At 47.8% G+C, this 18,959-nt stretch overlaps 1 protein-coding gene across 1 annotated transcript in view; it reads right to left on the bottom strand.

The window, feature by feature from the left end:
• DYNC2H1 (dynein cytoplasmic 2 heavy chain 1) overlaps positions 1–18,959 on the bottom strand; it is a 1,848,033-nt gene that overhangs the window by 423,565 nt on the left and 1,405,509 nt on the right. The gene's annotated exons all lie outside the window — the stretch shown is intronic.

The following is an 18,959-nucleotide window of genomic DNA, read 5'->3' as shown; positions in this document are numbered from 1 at the left end:
CTACGGAGAGACTTCCTCGGCGTACCCTGCCCTGCGGGCCACTACCAGATCTCCTTCTCCGAGGTATTCCCTCTGGGTATACCCCTTTACTCTGACATCATCACTTCTCCTGCACTCCCGCTCCGTGGGTTGTGTCCTCCTATCTATCTAATAAATTCTATTCCACAGCTGTCTCTGACGTCTGCTGAGACCTCGCCTCCCGACGGTGAGGCTCACAGGACTCCTCCCTGTGGGCGGTGACACCTCTCACCTCGGCCCAGGGTTCACATACCAACAAACCATAACAGATTGCTAACTCCATGGACCCGGCAAAGGTCTCAGCCATCCAGGCCATCCCTGATCTGGCCCAATGGATTTCAGAGCAACAAAAAGTAATAGAGACTTTGGCTAACGTCATCAACCAATTATGCGCCCGGCTGGATTCCACCTCGATGCCTGCCAAGCCAAGTTTCGCTTCACAGGCGATGCCATTCTGGCCCACGGTACCTTTGCTGGCACCCCCTCGTTTCTCAGGTGATCCCCTGTTATGTAGGGGCTTTTTAAATCAGTGCAGCATGCACTTCTCCTTGAAACCTGCATATTTCCCAGACATAATGTCTAAAACTACATACATCCTATCACTCCTTGATGGTAAGGCTTTGGCCTAAGCGTCACCCCTTTGGGAGCGAATGGATCTAATCCTCAATGACTTGTCAGGCTTCCTAGCTCTCTTTCACTCCGTATTTGATGACCCTGCTCACAAGACCATCGCTGGATCCGCACTCCTGCACCTACTACAGAGTGTCAGACCTTTGACTGAATATGTCATTGAGTTCCGGACCCTTTCCTCAGAATTACACTGGGGCCTGGGTTGCCTGCGTGATATATTCCTGGAGGGTCTAAGTACATGCATCAAAGACGAATTAGCTGCACGTGAACTTCCAGAAACCTTGGACTCCCTCATTGACCTGGCCGCTTGCATTGATCGTCAACTGCATGAATGGTCGCACGAGACTAAGGGACCCAAGAAGATGCCACCCAGCATTTCACGTACTCGCCCAACACCCATCGCTCAGACTGCTCCTAATCCCAGCATCGAAGAGGAAGAACCAATGCAATTGGGTCGCAGTCCTCTATCCGCTAAGGAGAGACGACATCGGCAAAGTGCATGCCTGTGTATGTATTGCGGCCAGCCAGGCCATGCGGTTCCCTCCTGTCCGCTCTGTCCGGGAAACTTCCAGGCCTAGGATCCGCCAGAGGACTCCTCCTAGGCCTGACCGCGCCATCTCCTCCACTGACCTTACCAGTCTCTATAAACTCGGAAGCCCTCAAATTCCATACTCTAGCTTTGGTGGACTCCAGGGCTGGTGGGAACTTTATACTCAAACAACTTGTGGAGCACCTACGAATCCCCACCGTCTGGACATCTACGCCACTGCTACTGTCCTCGATTCACGGCGAGCCGTTATCAGGTGAAGTTACCCTCTCAACCACGTCGATCCAACTTTGCACCGGGTCACTGCACACAGAGACCATTTCCTTTTTGGTCTTAGATAAGGCCATACACCCTGTGGTGCTTGGACTACCTTGGTTACAAATGCACATGCCACACTTTGATTGGAGCACCTTACAGTTGGTTCAATGGGGCAAATCCTGCCATGGAAAGTGCCTAGAGGTTGTGACTCCGATGCCGTGCCTGACCACCACCACTTCCCTTCCGGGCCTTCCGATACAGTACTCCTCATTTTAAGACGTGTTCTCCAAGAGAGCTGCAGATACCTTGCTGCCTCATTACTCATTTGATTGTGTGAACAACTTGCTACCCAACACCAAACCACCCAGGGGAAGGGTGTACCCATTTTCTCTGAAGGAAAAGAAAGCTATGTCCGAATATATTCAAGAAAACTTGGCAAAAGGCTACAAGGGGTGCACAATTTGCACCTTGCATGTGCCGAGCCGCGCTGCCTTCCCCTGTTCCTTACCCCCCCACCCCACCTTCCCTTCCCTTACCTCTCCCGCCCTTTCTCCCTAACTTTTTCTTTTTGCCCTTTTGTTACAAAACTTTCTTCAGCCCTGGGGCTGAAGCAAGTTGCGCACGCCGGCCAACTGCCGGCACGCGATCCCTGGCACAGATGCAAATGGCCGCTGTGCCGGAAGCCTCTGACCTCGCCCCTGCCCACGTCCCACCCCCGGACCGTGTCTTTAGTAAAGCCCCAGGACTTAGATGCGTCCCGGGGCTTTACGCACATCGCCGGGCCTTTAGAAAATAGGCCCGGTGCACATAGGGCTTTTAAAATCCGGCCCACTATGAATAAATACTCACCCAGGTCAGGATCTTAGAAGCAAACAAGCTAATGAATAACCTTATATTTGAAGAAAAGAGCGCCATCAATAAACCAAGACTAGATGAGCAGGGAAGCAAAATGGATGCATAACAGGAGACACTGAAGTTGCTGTTGCAGCTTTTCCTTTTCTTTGAATTTCCTCATTCTATGGTGCCTAAAAGGAAGGGAAAGGTTTGGATTTACCCCCCTGAATCCGTTTATCTTCAATGGCAGCATTTGATAACATCCTTCACTTCTCCTTTCCCTGATGCTTCAAGTGGCATGGTCCCTACTGAGAGTGCCGGTGGAGGAGTGCTGGCCTCTCTGAGGGGAGAGGTTTCTCTCAGCAACTGTGCTCAGGACTCTCTGCCGGCACCTAAATATGATGATCCCTTGTCGCAGTAGTGCAGAAAGATGATTTGCTTGTTGCACAGGAGGGGGCCGTCGAGCTCGTCGTGTCTGCATCTTCTCTATCAGTGGGGTCATTGATTTCTCCCTCGATGCCCATGCCATCAGTGGGTATGCTTCTCCAGGATTTGGGAGCAGGACCGGTATCTCCTTGTCATCGGGTGAGCATTTCACACACCCAACAAAACCGGCAGAAGTTACGCTGTATTCTCTCTGGGATTTAATTCTCATTTTGGTCAACATTTGACTACTGTTTCAGGTAAATTGGATTCTTTTTCCACTAAATTTGACCTTCTAGTCTTTCTTCATGATCTTAAAATACAAGAGCATGATTCTAAAATTGCATCCTTCCAACAAAATCCGGATCAAATATCTGCTGCTCAGTCTAATCTTCCTCAAGACCATGGAGTTCTTTCTAGACGAGTTGAATTCTTAGAAAATTCTTCAAGACATCTAAATCTGTGTTTCCTTAATTTTCCCCAAATCATGGGTGAACTACCTATATGACTTTAAAGTGTTATTTTTCAGACGTATTAAAAATTTCTTCAGATGATATACCATCTATAAATAAGGCAATTTTTCTTCCTATCAGTTCATGCTCTAATTCTAATTTATCCTCTTTCAATGTATCTCAGCTACTTGCAATGTCAGAATATGAAGTAATTGAATTTCCCACTTTATTTGTTTTTGATACTGATTTAAGCAAGGTCATTTCTCTGTATTTTCAAAATCTTAATTTGGAATTTCATGGTCAGAAGGTCTGCATTCTTCCTGATTTATCTAGGGTCACTCAGGAGCGCAGGAGAGGGTTTCTTGCCATGAGACAAGAAGTACTAGCATTGGGGGCCTCCTTTATGCTATGCTACCCTTGTAAATGCTATGTTACATTTCAGACCAAAACATATCTTCTTTTCTCCTGAGCAGCTTAGATTCTTTATTGACACTAGGAAGAATCTGACTTCTTCTCCTGTTCCCTCTGTAGACCAGCAAACCTGATTTGTCTTTGTAAGGGGTTTAGTTTCACAAAGGCTCCTTCATTGTGTAACTTTTTTTTATCATTTTAGATCACTCTTCTGATTTCACTTCTTCTCCCGCCACATTGTTTCTTTGTTAACAAAGGGTTGGTATCTATTGGATCTTAAGTGTTATATATTACTTTTTTCTTTGTTTTTGAATATTGATATTGTTTAACCTATATTGTGTTACAAAGTAATGATTTATGTGCTTTGTTTGGATAAAAGTTCAATAAACAAATAATTAATAATATGGGCAGCCAGCACTAATGGTCCCCTCCCCTCAGCTCCTTACAGTCTTATGATATAATAACACACAAACAACTGTCTGGAATTCAAACAAGGCCGCAGCTTTATTGATACAATAACCACCAGAGCCAACTTAACACTCCAAATTCCCATCCCGGGGTCATCTACCGCATCTCAGCACAATGATCCCTCCGCAGACCACCAAACCTGCACAAACCAGCAGCATCCCGCCGCTAATCGGGACCCCCACCACAGCCCCCAGCAAGGGGTCCTCAGCATAGCAAAATTGCTTACCTTGTAATAGGTGTTATCCCAGGACAGCAGGATGTAGTCCTCACATATGGGTGACATCACCGACGGAGCCCAGCGCGGGAAATCTTTCTGTCAAAGTTTCTAGAAACTTTTGACTGGCCCTGTGAGGCCACTGAGCATGCCCAGCATGCCATGATATTCTCTGCCACAGGTATCTCTCTTCAGTCTCATATGTAGCAAAAAGCTTTAGCAAAAAATAAAATAATAAAAGGAACGAGACCCAACTCCACGGGGTAGTGGGTGGGTTCTGTGAGGACTACATCCTGCTGTCCTGGGATAACACCTATTACAAGGTAAGCAATTTTGCGTTATCCCAGGACAAGCAGGATGCTAGTCCTCACATATGGGTGATTAGCAAGCTAGAGGCTGAGTCACTTCGTAGAGAAACAACAGTGATGTATTGTTGTTGAATATGAGTCAGCCGAAGATCAAAGTAGGTTGGTTGTAGAAGGAGTTGGGATTATACTGGAAACAAATTCTTTAAGACAGATTGTCCATAGGCTGAATCTTGTCGTCCTTGCTTATCCAAACAGTAATGAGCTGCAAAAGTGTGACGAGAACTCCATGTTGCTGCTTTACATATGTCAAGGATTGGCACTTAACGATAGTGTGCAACTGAGGTTGACATTGCTCTCACTGAATGCGGCTTTACTCACCCTTGGAGAGGAAGGCCGCGTAGCAAAACTGTATGCAATCTGCTAGCCAATTGGATAGAGTATGTTTACCCACTGCTTTTCCTGGATTGTTTGGATCATAACATACAAAAAGTTGAGTGGATTTTCTGTGGACCGCAGTGCGGTTTATATAAAATGCTAGTGCACGCTTACAGTCCAAGGTATGTAAGGCTGTTTCTCCTGAATGGGAATGAGGCCTTGGAAAGAATGTGGGTAAAACTATGGATTGGTTCAAGTGGAATTCCATAACTATTTTGGGAAGGAATTTTGGATGTGTACGGAGAACCACTCTGTCATGTAGGAACTTTGTATAGGGTGCGTACGTGACAAGTGCTTGTAACTCACTAACCCTTCTAGCTGATGTAATGGCTATGAGGAAGATAGTTTTCCATGTGAGAAATTTAAAATCACATGAAACTATGGGTTCGAAAGGAGAACGCATGAGCATTGTTAATACCAAATTCAGATCCCATTCTGTGACTGGTGGTCGAATTGGTGGTTTAAGATGGTTTAAACCTCTCATAAATCTACTTACAAGAGGTTGTGTGGAAATAGGTGCATCTCCCATCTTATTATGGTAAGCTGAGATTGCACTTAAATGTACCCTTACAGAAGAAGTCTGGAGACCAGATTCTGAAAGGTGATACAAGTAGTCTAGTAGAAAGGTAGTGGGGCAAGCGAAAGGATCAATATCTTTTTGCCTGCACCACAAAGTAAATCTTTTCCATTTTGAAGAATAGTTCTTTTGTGTGGAAGATTTACATGAAGCTATGAGTACTTGAGATACATTGGATGAAAGATTGAGGGGTTGTAAAATCAAGCTTTCAACATCCATGCTGTCAGGGACAGGGATTGAAGGTTGGGATGGCGCAACCGACCGTGATCCTGAATTATGAGAGTGGGAGCTACTCCCAGGCGAATTGGATCCTTGACTGAGATGTCTAGGAGTGTGGGAAACCATACTTGTCGAGGCCAATATGGGGCTATGAGTATCATGGACCCCTTGTCTTGTTGAAGCTTCACTAGAGTTTTGGTTATAAGCGGTATCGGAGGATACGCGTATAGTAGGCCTGAGTTCCAAGGGCGAGCAAAGTCGTCCTTGGCTGGCTGGTTGTTCTGTTTGTGTAGAGAACATAATTTGTCCACTTTGTGATTCAGATGTGACGCAAAGAGATCCATTGTTGGTTGCCCCCAACGTTAAAAGATCCTGGTCGCTACTGAGGGATCCAGGGACCATTCGTGTGGCTGGAACTGGCGACTGAGTCGATCTGCCACTACATTGTGTATGCCTGCGAGATAAGGGGCCCGAAGGAACATTGAGTGTGATAGGGCCCAGTCCCAAATCTGTGCCGCTTCTTGACAAAGCAGATACGAGCCCGTACCTCCTTGTTTGTTGATGTACCACATGGCTACTGTGTTGTCCGTTTGGAGTAGAACAGTCTTGTGTGAAAGGCAGTCTTTGAACGCATGCAGCACATAACGTATAGCTCGAAGCTCCAGGAAATTGATTTGAAATGTTGCTTCGAGGCTTGTCTAAGTCCCTTGTGTTTGGAGACTGTCTATGTGAGCTCCCCAACCCAAGGTGGATGCATCTGTAGTTAAAGTTATCTGTGGGACTGGTTGCTGAAAAAGTAGGCCTTTGCGCAAGTTGTCCCTGTTTGTCCACCAAAGTAGAGATTATCTTAGTTGTTGGGTTACTTGAATTGGATAATGTAGTGGTTGAATGGCTTGGATCCATTGTGATCTTAAAGTCCATTGGGTAACTCGCATGGTGAGTCTTGCCATAGGAGTAACATGAACTGTGGAGGCCATAAGGCCCAGTAAAGTTAGAAACTGATGAGCTGTCGCTTGTTTCTGTAAGGAAATGGATTTTGCTAGTAGAGTGAGTGTGTCTGCTCGATCTACAGGGAGAATGGCCTTTGCTAGATTGGTGTTCAATTCTGCTCCTATGAATTGAAGTAGGTGAGTTGGAGTAAGATGGGATTTTTGATAATTGATGAGAAATCCCATGGAGTGAAGTAGAGCAATCGTTCGAGTGAGAGAGGTGAGAGCTCCTTGTTGAGATTGACTCCTTATGAGCCAGTCATCTAGATATGGGAACACATGGACACCTTCCTTGTGTAAGTGTCCTGCTATTACTGCCAGACATTTGGTGAAGACTCTGGGAGCAGATGCCAGTCCAAATGGTGGAAATGTTGATGGCCCACCATGAAGCGCAGATATTTGCGATGAGGAGGGAATATGGGAATGTGAGCGTAAGCGTCTTGAAGATCCAGAGAACAAAGCCAATGTTCTGTTTGAAGTAGTGGAGGCATGGTGCCTAGAGAAACCATCCTGAATTTTTCTTTTTCAGAAATTTGTTGAGATTTCTGAGATCTAGGATGGGACGTAGGCCTCCGGTTTTCTTTGGAATGAGGACATATTGGGAGTAGAATCCTCTGCCCTGCTGTTTCCGAGGCACTGGCTGTAAGGCCCTGGCTCTCAGAAGGATGGATAATTCTATTTGTAATTGAATTAGTTGAGAATTTTGTTTTGGGAAAGAACTTGGTGGAGATTCTGGAGGAATTGAGAGGAAATTTAGTGTAGCCTCGAGACACTATGGAGAGTACCCATTGGTTTGATGTTATGTTTTGCCAGTGTGTGTGAAAATAGGATACTCTTCCTCCCACTGGCAGGTCTGGCCGGGGATTTAGAGGTTGGGTTTGTTCTCTGGCTTGTATTTCAAAAGCCCGCTGCAGGGCCTGTTTGTGCAGGAGGTTGCGGACGGGTAGGCCTAGGCTGTCTGGCCTGGGACCGTTGTTGTGGTCTGGTTGACTTACCCCTAGAAGTTTGGGGGTAGTATCTTCGTGGCCTGTAGTAAGAACGTCTGGGTTCTCTTTGGGAAGGGCGACGAGAAGACTGTGTAGAGGGCTCTTGTGGGGTTTGAGACAGTTGACGTACAGTCTCTGTATGGTCCTTAAGCTGTTGTACTGCTTCCTGAACCTTTTCTCCAAATAAATTGTCACCAATACATGGTAGATACACAAGTTTTTCTTGAACCTCAGGCCTGAGGTCTGAGGCCTTGAGCCAGGCCCATCTACAGGCGGTGATTCCAGCTGCTGCTGCTCTGGAAGCCATCTCAAAGTTGTTGTATACTGCCCTCACCTCATGTTTCCTGGCTTCTAGGCCTTTGTTGATTACGGCCTGTGCTGGTTCCTGGAATTGTGTGGGTAAAGAGGTAACAAATTCCTCCATTTGCTTCCATAGGTTCCTCTGATATTGTGTGATATATAATTGGTAAGCAGAAATTTTTGTGTTTAAGATGGCACTCTGATACACTTTTCTGCCTAAGGAGTCAAGGAACCTATGGTCTTTACCAGGTGGAGTTGATGAGTGAGGGCGCACACGTCTGGACTTTTTCTGTGCAGACTCCACTACAACAGACTGGTGTGGTAACTGTTGTTTTTGATAGCCTGGAGCTGTCTGCACTATATAAGTTGTGTCCACACGCTTATTCACTGTGGGAACAGAAGATGGATGCTCCCAGATGCGGCATTGGAGATCCAAGAGAACTTCATGGATTGGCACAGCCAGCACTTGTTTAGGTGGGTCTACAAACTGTAGAACTTCAAGAGTTTGTTGTCTGGTATTTTCTTCTGCTGGGAGTTTGAATGGAATGGAATCAGCCATGTCCTAAACGAATGTTGAGAATGATAAATCCTCTGGAGGTGATTTTTTTCTCTGATCCTGGGGAGAAGGTTCAGACATGAATCCCTCAGAAGATGTTACAGACTGCTGATCATCCCAAGAATCATTGGAGTCGTCTCTGTAAGGAGATTTTGGCAATGACCTGGGAGGGAAGTGAAGGCCTGAAGGGCCTGGCTGTGAATCATTGGTGGAAAATAATGGTGAGGTGTCCTGAGGCTTTGTTGATGGTAGGTAATCGATGACATTCTGATATCTTTGCAAAAGTCGTCGATAAAATGCAAGATCTTGTACTTCAGGAGGCTCAGATGATGGTTGCCTCGATGGTACCGTGGCTGTCATCGATGTAGTCGTCGGTGGAAGTGCTGCGGAAGACTTCAACATCGACGGAATCGAGAACGGCATCGAAGAGCCCGATGGAATCTGGGCAAAGATAGATGTTGATGATGTAGTGAGTCTCGGTGTTGTAGTAATCGAATCCATCGGTGTCCTCGGAGCCAACAAGGGGACCGGCATCGGTGGGCCCACTTGGCATCGGTACTACTACAGGCATCGATGCTGGAGGCATCGGCATCAGCGGGATCGCCGGAAGTGTTTGTTCCTGGAGAGCCTGGATGACCGCTTGTCTGATTATATTAGACAATTCCGGCTATACAACTGGTAGAATCAGAGCAGTTGTAAGTGGTGGCGGAAGCTGCGACGAAAGATCTTGTGCGGAGGTCTGAGGAGTATCTGGAATTGATGGAGGTAAAGGCCCAGGCGTCGAAGGGACCGGTATTTCCTGGTCCCGTGGCCGCTTTGCCATCGATTCATCTTGGGACATCGATGTCGACGATGTCAATGCCGATGTTTTGACTTTAGATGTTCCGCCGTCTTCGTCGATGCTACGGACGATGGTGAAGATGGACGATCACCGTATCCGTCCGGGCACATTTTTTTTAAGCAAGGCTTTTTTAGTCGCTCCAGCTGGAGACGACTTTGACGATTTGGAAGGGGAAGGAATTAGTTGGATCTGGAACAAATGTTCCATTTTTTCCTGCCTAGCCTTCCACCCTTTTGCCGTCATCTCAGCACATTTGGGACACGTACTGACATCATGTTTTTCACCGAAGCAAAGGACACATTCTAAATGTGGGTCGGTGATCGACATGGATCTATCGCAAATAGGGCACTTTTTGAAGCCCGTAGCCATTTTGTTACCGACGGCCGTTGAAGAATGTGAATTCGTGAGAAGAGAATTTTCAAAAAATGAGAAATCAAGATCGAGGTACTCACCAGCCGGTGAAAAGGAACCCCAAGAGACGTCTATGAGACAGAATATCCGAAAAATATGACTTTTCAGTCAGAAAAAACTGTGTGTAGAAACGCAACGGCTCCTGTCCCGCGATGCCTGAAGCAGCACGGAAAAGCGAAGACTGAAGAGAGACACCTGTGGCAGAGAATATCATGGCATGCTGGGCATGCTCAGTGGCCTCACAGGGCCAGTCAAAAGTTCTAGAAACTTTGACAGAAAGATTTCCCACGCTGGGCTCCATCGGTGACGTCACCCATATGTGAGGACTAGCATCCTGCTTGTCCTAGGATAAGAGACTGAACCCAGTCACATGCAGCTGAAGCCAGAGACAAGAAAGCCCGCCACCTAGCGGGTTCCTTGCTCTTAACCCCACCCCAACTGAGTCCTGGCTCTGGTCACTCCGCATAACCCCCCCAAGCTGCGACAAACCAGCCCCATAACACATTAAAAAAAGGGGAGGGAGGGAGGGAGGGATCAGGCCGGCTGTTCGCATCAAAAAAGGGGCGGGCCCAACAGCTCCGCCCCTTTTATATTCCATTCAAAAAACCCAGTGACATAGCGAGGCCGACCAACCACAGCCCTCAGGTCGGCAGAGCCGGCCCCTCCGCATCACAGGCACATCATCGCAGGGGGGGGGATAGCCAGGACATGCGTCCTCGCTCTCTCCCTCGCTCCCTGCCTCTCCCCCACCCCTCCCTCCAGCATCTGACCAGAGGAGCCCGGCTGGTGCCCATATTATCATGGGCCCAGTAAGACAGGCTCCCCCGGACCTTCCAAAAAATTAAACCAAGACTAGCTATTGAAAATTGTGGATCAACAAAGAAAGAGAACAGAAAACCAATAAAAAGTACAATTAAATGATTCAACACAAAGTGGCACACTAAGGGGAATATATCATGTTGCAAGTTACATCCCAATGTATTCTAACATTATAATATAAAAATTAGAGTATTAGTTACATATTAGATGTCATTTGCATCAACATTTTAGTTCTCTAAGGCCTGGATGTTTTATGCTAATAGACAGTTTATTGCAATTTGCACTAATACCTATGCAAAGCGCTAAGTTAGCACAAATTGCAATACATGCCAGACCTGCTGTATTTCCTGCATACAACCACTGGGGGACCATGTTTACTGGAGAGAGGGAGGGAGGGAGGGAGAGAGAGAGGCCATAATACCCTCACACTAGATAGGTATTTATATCGCTATGGGAAGTCCCACCTAGTAATTCGAGGTGAGGTTTAGGTATTAGTGTAGGGGTTAGGGGTCACTTTGATATTCAATGTGAGACATACAAACAGAACAGTGGTCTTTTGTGAAGATTTGATGACCTTCGGAGAGAGGAAATTCACCCAAAGATGAGATTGGTGCAATGTTCTCTCCACCTAGCTTGATGTTACCCAGGTACAGAGTCCATCAAGCTAGGTGGAGAGAACATTGCACCAATCTCATCTTTGGGTGAGTTTCCTCTCTCCGAAGGTCATCAAATCTTCACAAGAGACCAATGTTCTGTTCGTATGTCTCACGTTGAATGTCAAAGTGGCCCCTAACCCCCTACAATAATACCTAAACCTCACCTCGAGGTACTAGGTGGGCTTCCCATAGGGATATAAATAGCTATCTAGGGAGAGAACATTATGGCTAGGCTCTCTCTCTCTCCCCCCCCCCCCCCCCCTCAGATGGCTCTGGAAGCTTCAAACTTTCTAAAACAGGCCTTTCAGGAGACATCACAAAATGCACTAACACCTTTCCACCCCATAACACAAGCTATCACACAGCCTAACAATACTGAAAAAGGTGTAGCTAAAATCAGTGTTAAGTCCACACAATAGGACTTTGCAAACTGGTAAACCCACCCCTAACTCCTCCTCTTTTTTGGATTTGCATCGCACCATATGATATGGTGCTATCACATGCGTTAAAGGCGATTTCGCATGCGTTAAGGGCTTATCGCATACGTTAACGGGGCTTTTCGCAAGCGATAAGCACTTAATGCTTGCAAAAACACCTTAACGCATTTTGATAAATGACCCCCTAAAACTATTACATATTTGTTTACATGAATTCTGTTTATTTTAAACTTTAAGATGGAAGTAGGTGTATTTACACGGTAAAATGGTAAGATTTTGTATTTCAGAAGTAAATGCTTGAAAATGTTTATGAAGAGAAATAAAGTGCTATCATTTCAAAATTTTGGGAAAGCTATATCGTGGATGAATTGTAATGGATCTTGGGTTAGCATTAGCAGAATATTCAGCTTTTTAAATATTTTTGAGTGGATGCGAATTATACTTTAATACTTTCCTTGTCTTTATTGTTCTCGGTTCAGTGTAGACCCTTAGTCCGGAAGGTACTCATCGAGGAATAGTCCCGACGAACTCCTCTCCGGAAGGTGGAGCAGCAAGTCTAGGGAAGATTCTAGACAGGTGGAAGCAAACTGGAACCTGAGTTCAAGCAGGAACAAGGCAGGCGGCTGGCGAGGCAAAGTCCGTGTCCAGGCAAGGACGAGGCAGGCAGCAGGCAAGCAAAGTCCGTGTCCAGGCTGGGTCGAGGCAGGCGGCGGGCAAAGCAGAGTTCGGGTCCAGGCAGGCGGCAGGTAAAGCAAAGTCCGGGTCCAGGCAGGGTCAAGGCAGGCAGCAGATAAAGTAAAGTCCGTATCAAGGCTGGGTCGAGGCAGGCGGCAGAGAAAGCAAAGTCCGTGTCCAGGCTGGGTTAAGGCAGGCGGCAGGCAAGGCGAAGTCCGTGTCCAGGCAGGGTCAAGGCAGGCGGCAGGCAAGGCGAAGTCTGTGTCCAGGCTGGGTCAAGGCAGGCGGCAGGCAAGGCGAAGTCTGTGTCCAGGCTGGGTCAAGGCAGGCTGGGTCAAGGCAGGCAACACAGAGGAGCAGCAAGAAACACCCAGGAACCTGTTGCAAAGGCGTCTGCTGGAACCCAGGGAGAGGTTTAAATCTCCCTGGGTCTTGACGTCATCTTCCGGGGCCGGCCTGGGCTGCGCGCCGCGGCTCCTTTAAGAGGAGGGACCTGCCGCGCTCTCCCCGACGCCGTAGTAGAGACGTGAGGGGAAAGCATGCCGCGGTCCGCGCGCCACCCGACGTGCCGGGAAAGGCCCCGCTCCGGAGCTCCAAGGCAAGTAGGGGGTCCTGGCCGAGGGCTACCTCAGCCAGGAATCACAACAGTACCCCCCCTCTTATGCCCCCTCCTGGAAGGACCGGGTTTCTCTTGATGCGTCAGATGAAAGTGCTGAAGTAAGGCTTTATCCAAAATATTCACTGACGGTTCCCATGAATTCTCCTCTGGACCAAACCCCTCCCAAGCAATCAGATATTCCCTACGCCTGTGATTGCGACGGACATCCAGAATTTCTCGTACTTGATAGATCAGATCTTCCTTGGATGCAGCAGCTGGTGATTGAGGAGGAATAGCATGGAAGGAAGAAGAAACCACTGGTTTCAGCAATGAGACGTGAAACGAATTATGGATCCGAAGACTGGTTGGAAGTCGAAGGCAATAGGTCACGGGGCCCAAACGCTTACTGATAAGGAAGGGCCCAATGTACTTGGGAGCGAGTCTCATGGATGGGACCCGAAGGCGAATGTGGAGGGTACTGAGCCAAACTCGGTCTCCCGTATTAAACAGAGGGGAAGGTTGACGATTCTTGTTCGCCGTCCGCTTGGCAGCAGCAGCCGCCCATAGAAGTCTGGTATTGGTGGTCTTCCAAAGATCATGCAACTGAAATGCGGAAAGGTGAGCTGCCGGAGAGGCAACTGAAAGAGGTAGAGGAAGAGGAGGCCGAGGCTGCTTGCCATAGACAATCTGGAAAGGGGAATTCCCAGTAGCGGAATGAATATGGGAATTGTGTGAGAACTCGGCCCAGGGTAATAGTGTGGACCAATCATCCTGGAGGTCGTTCACGAATAGACGAAGAAACAGTTTTAGTCCTCTGTTGACCCTTTCAGCCTGCTCATTCCCTTGGGGATGAAAGGCAGTGGTAAAGTCCAGTTGTATGCCGAATTTCTTGCACAGCGCACCCCAGTATTTGGCGGTAAATTGCAGCCCCCGGTCCGATGTTATGTGAAGTGGGAGACCATGCAGGTGAAACACATGAAGAGCGAAGAGCCCAGCCAACTCAGGGGCAGAGGGTAATTTGGGCAAGGGTACAAAGTGGGCCATCTTAGAAAAACGGTCTACCACCACCCATATTACTTGATGACCGGAAGAAGGAGGGAAATCCACTACAAAATCAGAGGATATATGAGTCCATGGTTCCTGAGGTGGCAGAAGGGGTTGGAGGAGGCCCCATGGCCGACCCGGTAACAGTTTTTGTTGAGCACACTTCGGACAGGAATCAATGTAAGCACGCACGTCCCGGTGTAAATGGGGCCACCAGTAGTAACGTGATACTCTTTCCAAGGTACCTGTTCTCCCGGGATGGCCAACCGTAAGGGAATCGTGTGCCCATGAGAGTCCCTTGGGGTGAAGGCGGAGAGGAACCACTGTTTTCCCTGGTGGTGCAGTCTCTGTGTTGGCCAAGATCACCTTGGCTGGATCAATAATGTAGCTGGGGAGATCAGGTGTGTCATCGGTCTCATGTAGTCGAGAAAGGGCATCTGCACGAACATTCTTGGTTGCGGGGCGATAGCGTAATACAAAATCAAAGCGACTGAAGAATAGCGACCATCGAGCTTAGTGTGGGTTCAGTCGTTGTGCCTTACTAAGGTATTCCAAGTTTTTATGGTCTATGTAGACCGTAATTGTATGTTGTGCACCCTCCAGCCATTTCCTCCATTCCTCGAAGGCCATCTTTATAGCTAACAGTTCCTTGTCTCCAATCCCGTAGTTTTTTTCGGCTTGGGAAAATTTACGTGAGAAGTAAGAGCAAGGGAGTAACTTCCCATGATTGGAATGTTGGCTAAGTACGGCTCCTACCGCCACGTCCGAAGCATCCACCTCCACAATAAAAGGACGTGTGGGATCTGGGTGACGGAGACAGGGTTCTTGGAGAAATGCAATCTTGAGATCCTTAAAGGCTCGAATAGCCTCGTCCGGCCATTTCCTGGGATCTGCCCCTTTCTTGGTCAAGGCCGTGAGCGGTGATATCATGTGAGAAAATCAAGGAATAAAGGTCCTGTAAAAATTAGCAAACCCCAGAAAACATTGTAAAGCACGAAGTCCTACCGGCTGTGGCCATTCCCGTATACTAGCCAACTTGTCAGGGTCCATTCGAAACCCAGTGGTAGAAATGATGAATCCCAGAAAAGGTAGTGATTGTCTTTCAAAGAGACATTTCTGCAGTTTTACAAACAACCGGTTCTCTCTCAGGTGTTGAAGAACCTTTCGGACATCTGTGCGATGAGCAGCCAAGCTTTGGGAATAGATTAAGATATCATCAAGATAGATGATTACTCCTTGATTCAACATGTCCCGAAATATCTCATTCATTAAGTTTTAGAATACCGCTGGGGCATTACACAGTCCAAAGGGCATTACCAGAAATTCATAATGGCCATCACATGATTTAAATGCCGTCTTCCATTCATCTCCCGATTTTATCCGAACCAGATTGTATGCACCGCATAAGTCCAGTTTGGTAAATATTTTAGCTCCATGCAGGCAATCTAGTAACTCCGGAATTAGTGGAAGAGGATATCGATCCTTGCGTGTTATTGCATTAAGTCCTCGGTAATCAATGCAAGGTCTCAACGACCCATCTTTCTTGGGGACAAAGAAGAACCCTGCTCCCACTGGAGATGACGATGGTCGTATAAATCCTCGTTCAAGGTTGTCTTTAATGTATTGAGACATAGCCAGGGATTCTGGCCCAGATATTGGGAACACTCGCCCTCTAGGTGGACATGTATTAGGCAGCAGATTTATGGCACAATCAAAAGGACGGTGTGCCGGAGGAGTCTCCGCTTCTTTCTTGGAAAAGATGTCCATAAAATCTGCGTATTGCGGGGGGGGGGTCGGAGAGTAGTAGCTGCTATTTGGATCTTGGGTTGAGGTCTTTGATTCAGACAGGTAGAGAAACATTCTGGTCCCCAAGCGGTAATCTGAAGATTTCTCCAGTCAATGATGGGTGCGTGTTTCTGTAGCCAGGGAAGGCCCAATACCACTGGATAAATGGTCTTTTGCAAAATGAAGAAGGATATCTCCTCCCTATGGGGGACCCCTGTATGGAGTGTTATCGGGGTGGTACAAGAAGTGACTTGACCCGGAAGATTCTCCCCCTGGATCGACGAGATGAATAGGGGTGTCTCGCGAGGAAGTACTGGAAGTTGTAGCTGGTGAACCAAGTCTTCTGAAATAAAGTTTCCTCCTGAACCTGAATCGACAAGGGCTAGAGTAGTGAGAGACACATGGAGGTAATGCAGTGTGACCGGAACAGTACAGTGGGGAGCGAGATTGCTCCCTAGGGTCAGCCCCTCTAAGACACCTAGGTCCGATAGTTTCCCGGACATTCGGGACATTGAGCTAATAGATGACCCTTATTACCGCAATAAAGACAAAGTCCCATCCGTCTTCGACTTTGCTTCTCTTTGGTAGTCAGATGGCTCCTACCCAACTGCATGGGCTCCTCCCTGCCCTCGGATGGGGTTTCGGAAGTAGTAGGATGAACCATGAGGCGGGAGAAGGTAGGGGCCAATGGAACTGTGCGACGGTAAGATCTAGACTCTTTATCTCGTTGCTGAAGCCGTCGATCGATACGACCCGCAAGATCAATTAAGGCCTCAAGGTCATCTGGGATCTCTCGTGCCGCCAACTCGTCTTTGATACGAGGGGAAAGTCCCTCCAGAAAGATTCCTCTTAAGCAATCGGTCTGTCATCCCAGCTCGGATGCCAAGGTGTGGAACTCTATTGCGAATTCAGCCAAAGTACAGGTGCCTTGACGGAGATTAAGGAGTTCCGAGGTGGCAGTAGACAGTCGTCCTGGTTCATCAAATATTTGCCGGAAGGTCCAAATGAATCGTGGCAGGTCGCTCAAAATGGAGTACCCTCGTTCCAAGATTGGGGATGCCCAGGCTAGGGCCTTCCCATCTAGCAAGGAAATGATGAAGGACGTCTTAACCCAATCTGTAGGGAATTGTTGTTCCTGTAGAGAGAACTGGATGAAGCAATGGTTCAGAAATCCTCGACATTGTTTGGCATCCCCAGCATATCGCGGTGGAGCAGGCAAGTGGGTTACCGCACTATTACTGTTTGGAATTGCAGGAGTAGGGACCGCAGCCTCTGCTCCTCGGACTGCATCAAGTCGGTTTGCCAAACGTTCAACCATGGCAGTCAAATTCTCTAGGCACTGTTGTTGCTGTTGTTGTTGTTGTCTTTGTTGCATAAGTTGTTGAGAAAGGCCTGGAATAGCCTGGAGACCTGTCAAGTCCACCGAGTCCATGGCCTTTGCAATCTGTTCTCGGTTCAGTGTGGACCCTTAGTCCGGAAGGTACTCACCGAGGAATAGTCCCGACGAACTCCTCTCCGGAGGAGCAGCAAGTCCTCTCCGGAGGAGCAGCAAGTCTAGGGAAGATTCTAGACAGGTGGTAGCAAACTGGAACCTGAGTTCAAGCAGGAACAAGGCAGGCGGCTGGCGAGGCAAAGTCTGTGTCCAGGCAAGGTCGAGGCAGGCAGCAGGCAAGCAAAGTCCGTGTCCAGGCTGGGTCGAGGCAGGCGGCAGGCAAAGCAGAGTCTGGGTCCAGGCAGGGTCAAGGCAGGCGGCAGGTAAAGCAAAGTCCGGGTCCAGGCAGGGTCAAGGCAGGCGGCAGATAAAGTAAAGTCCGTATCCAGGCTGGGTCGAGGCAGGCGGCGGGCAAAGCAAAGTCCGTGTCCAGGCTGGGTCAAGGCAGGCGGCAGGCAAGGCGAAGTCCGTGTCCAGGCTGGGTCAAAGCAGGCGGCAGGCAAGGCAAAGTCCGTGTCCAGGCTGGGTCAAGGCAGGCAGCAGGCAAGGCGAAGTCCGTGTCCAGGCTGGGTCAAGGCAGGCTGGGTCAAGGCAGGCAACACAGAGGAGCAGCAAGAAACACCCAGGAACCTGTTGCAAAGGCGTCTGCTGGAACCCAGGGAGAGGTTTAAATCTCCCTGGGTCTTGACGTAATCTTCCGGGGCTGGCCTGGGCCGAGCACCGCAGCCCCTTTAAGAGGCGGGACCTGCCGCGCTCTCCCCGACGCCGTAGTAGAGATGCCGGGGAAAGCATGCCGCGGTCCGTGCGCCGCCCGACGTGCCGGGGAAAGGCCCCGCTCCGGAGCTCCGAGGCAGGTATGGGGTCCTGGCCGAGGGCTACCTCAGCCAGGAATCGCAACATTTATATTGATTATTTTTCAGAACCACTTGCTTTTCTTCCACAGTCTTTTTGCTGTGGGATCCAAATGACAGGTGGTGATTTAAAATCGTTCAACATAGTTGGTTCATAAATTAAAAGTTGATCATTTTGGTTTAGGAAGTGATCATTTTGGTTTAGGAAGTAATCCCCAGTGATTCTGGGCCTGGTTTTCAGGATGACCATAATGAATATGCATGAGATAGATTTGCATACACAGCCCTTATTGTATGCAAATCTATCTCATGCATATTTTTTTTTTTTTTGTAAATATAATGAAAACCAGGCATGTATGTGGGTCTTGAGAACCAGAGTTAGCCATCCCTGCTGTGTACAGTCAGAGACTTCAGCAATCCTGGATCAGTTTCTTTACAGCAAGCCCCAGGGTTTTGAAAGATAGCATGTGCAAAGAGTCCCAAAATTAGAGGAAAAATGTAACTTAATGTTTTCCCTTTTGAAGCTGCAGTACTCTATACCTAAAGAGATATTGACTCATCCCTCTTTTTCTTGCCACAACAAAAAACAAATCAGATTTGGAACAATGTACAATGCAATTTATTTGTTCTGACATTCATGTTTTTTTGTTTTTTTTTTTGGGGGGGGGGAGTGTTCTTTTGTGTAGATTCTGAATTTATAAAAACTGGATGATGTACTACTAGCAGAAATCAATCAAAGGGTTTATATGCTTAAATGTAACTTATTCTTATGAATAATACTGTCT

This window comes from Rhinatrema bivittatum, chromosome 5 (genome assembly GCF_901001135.1).
Source record: "Rhinatrema bivittatum chromosome 5, aRhiBiv1.1, whole genome shotgun sequence".
Lineage (NCBI taxonomy): Eukaryota > Metazoa > Chordata > Amphibia > Gymnophiona > Rhinatrematidae > Rhinatrema > Rhinatrema bivittatum.
This window is presented reverse-complemented; position numbering and strand designations above follow the sequence as displayed.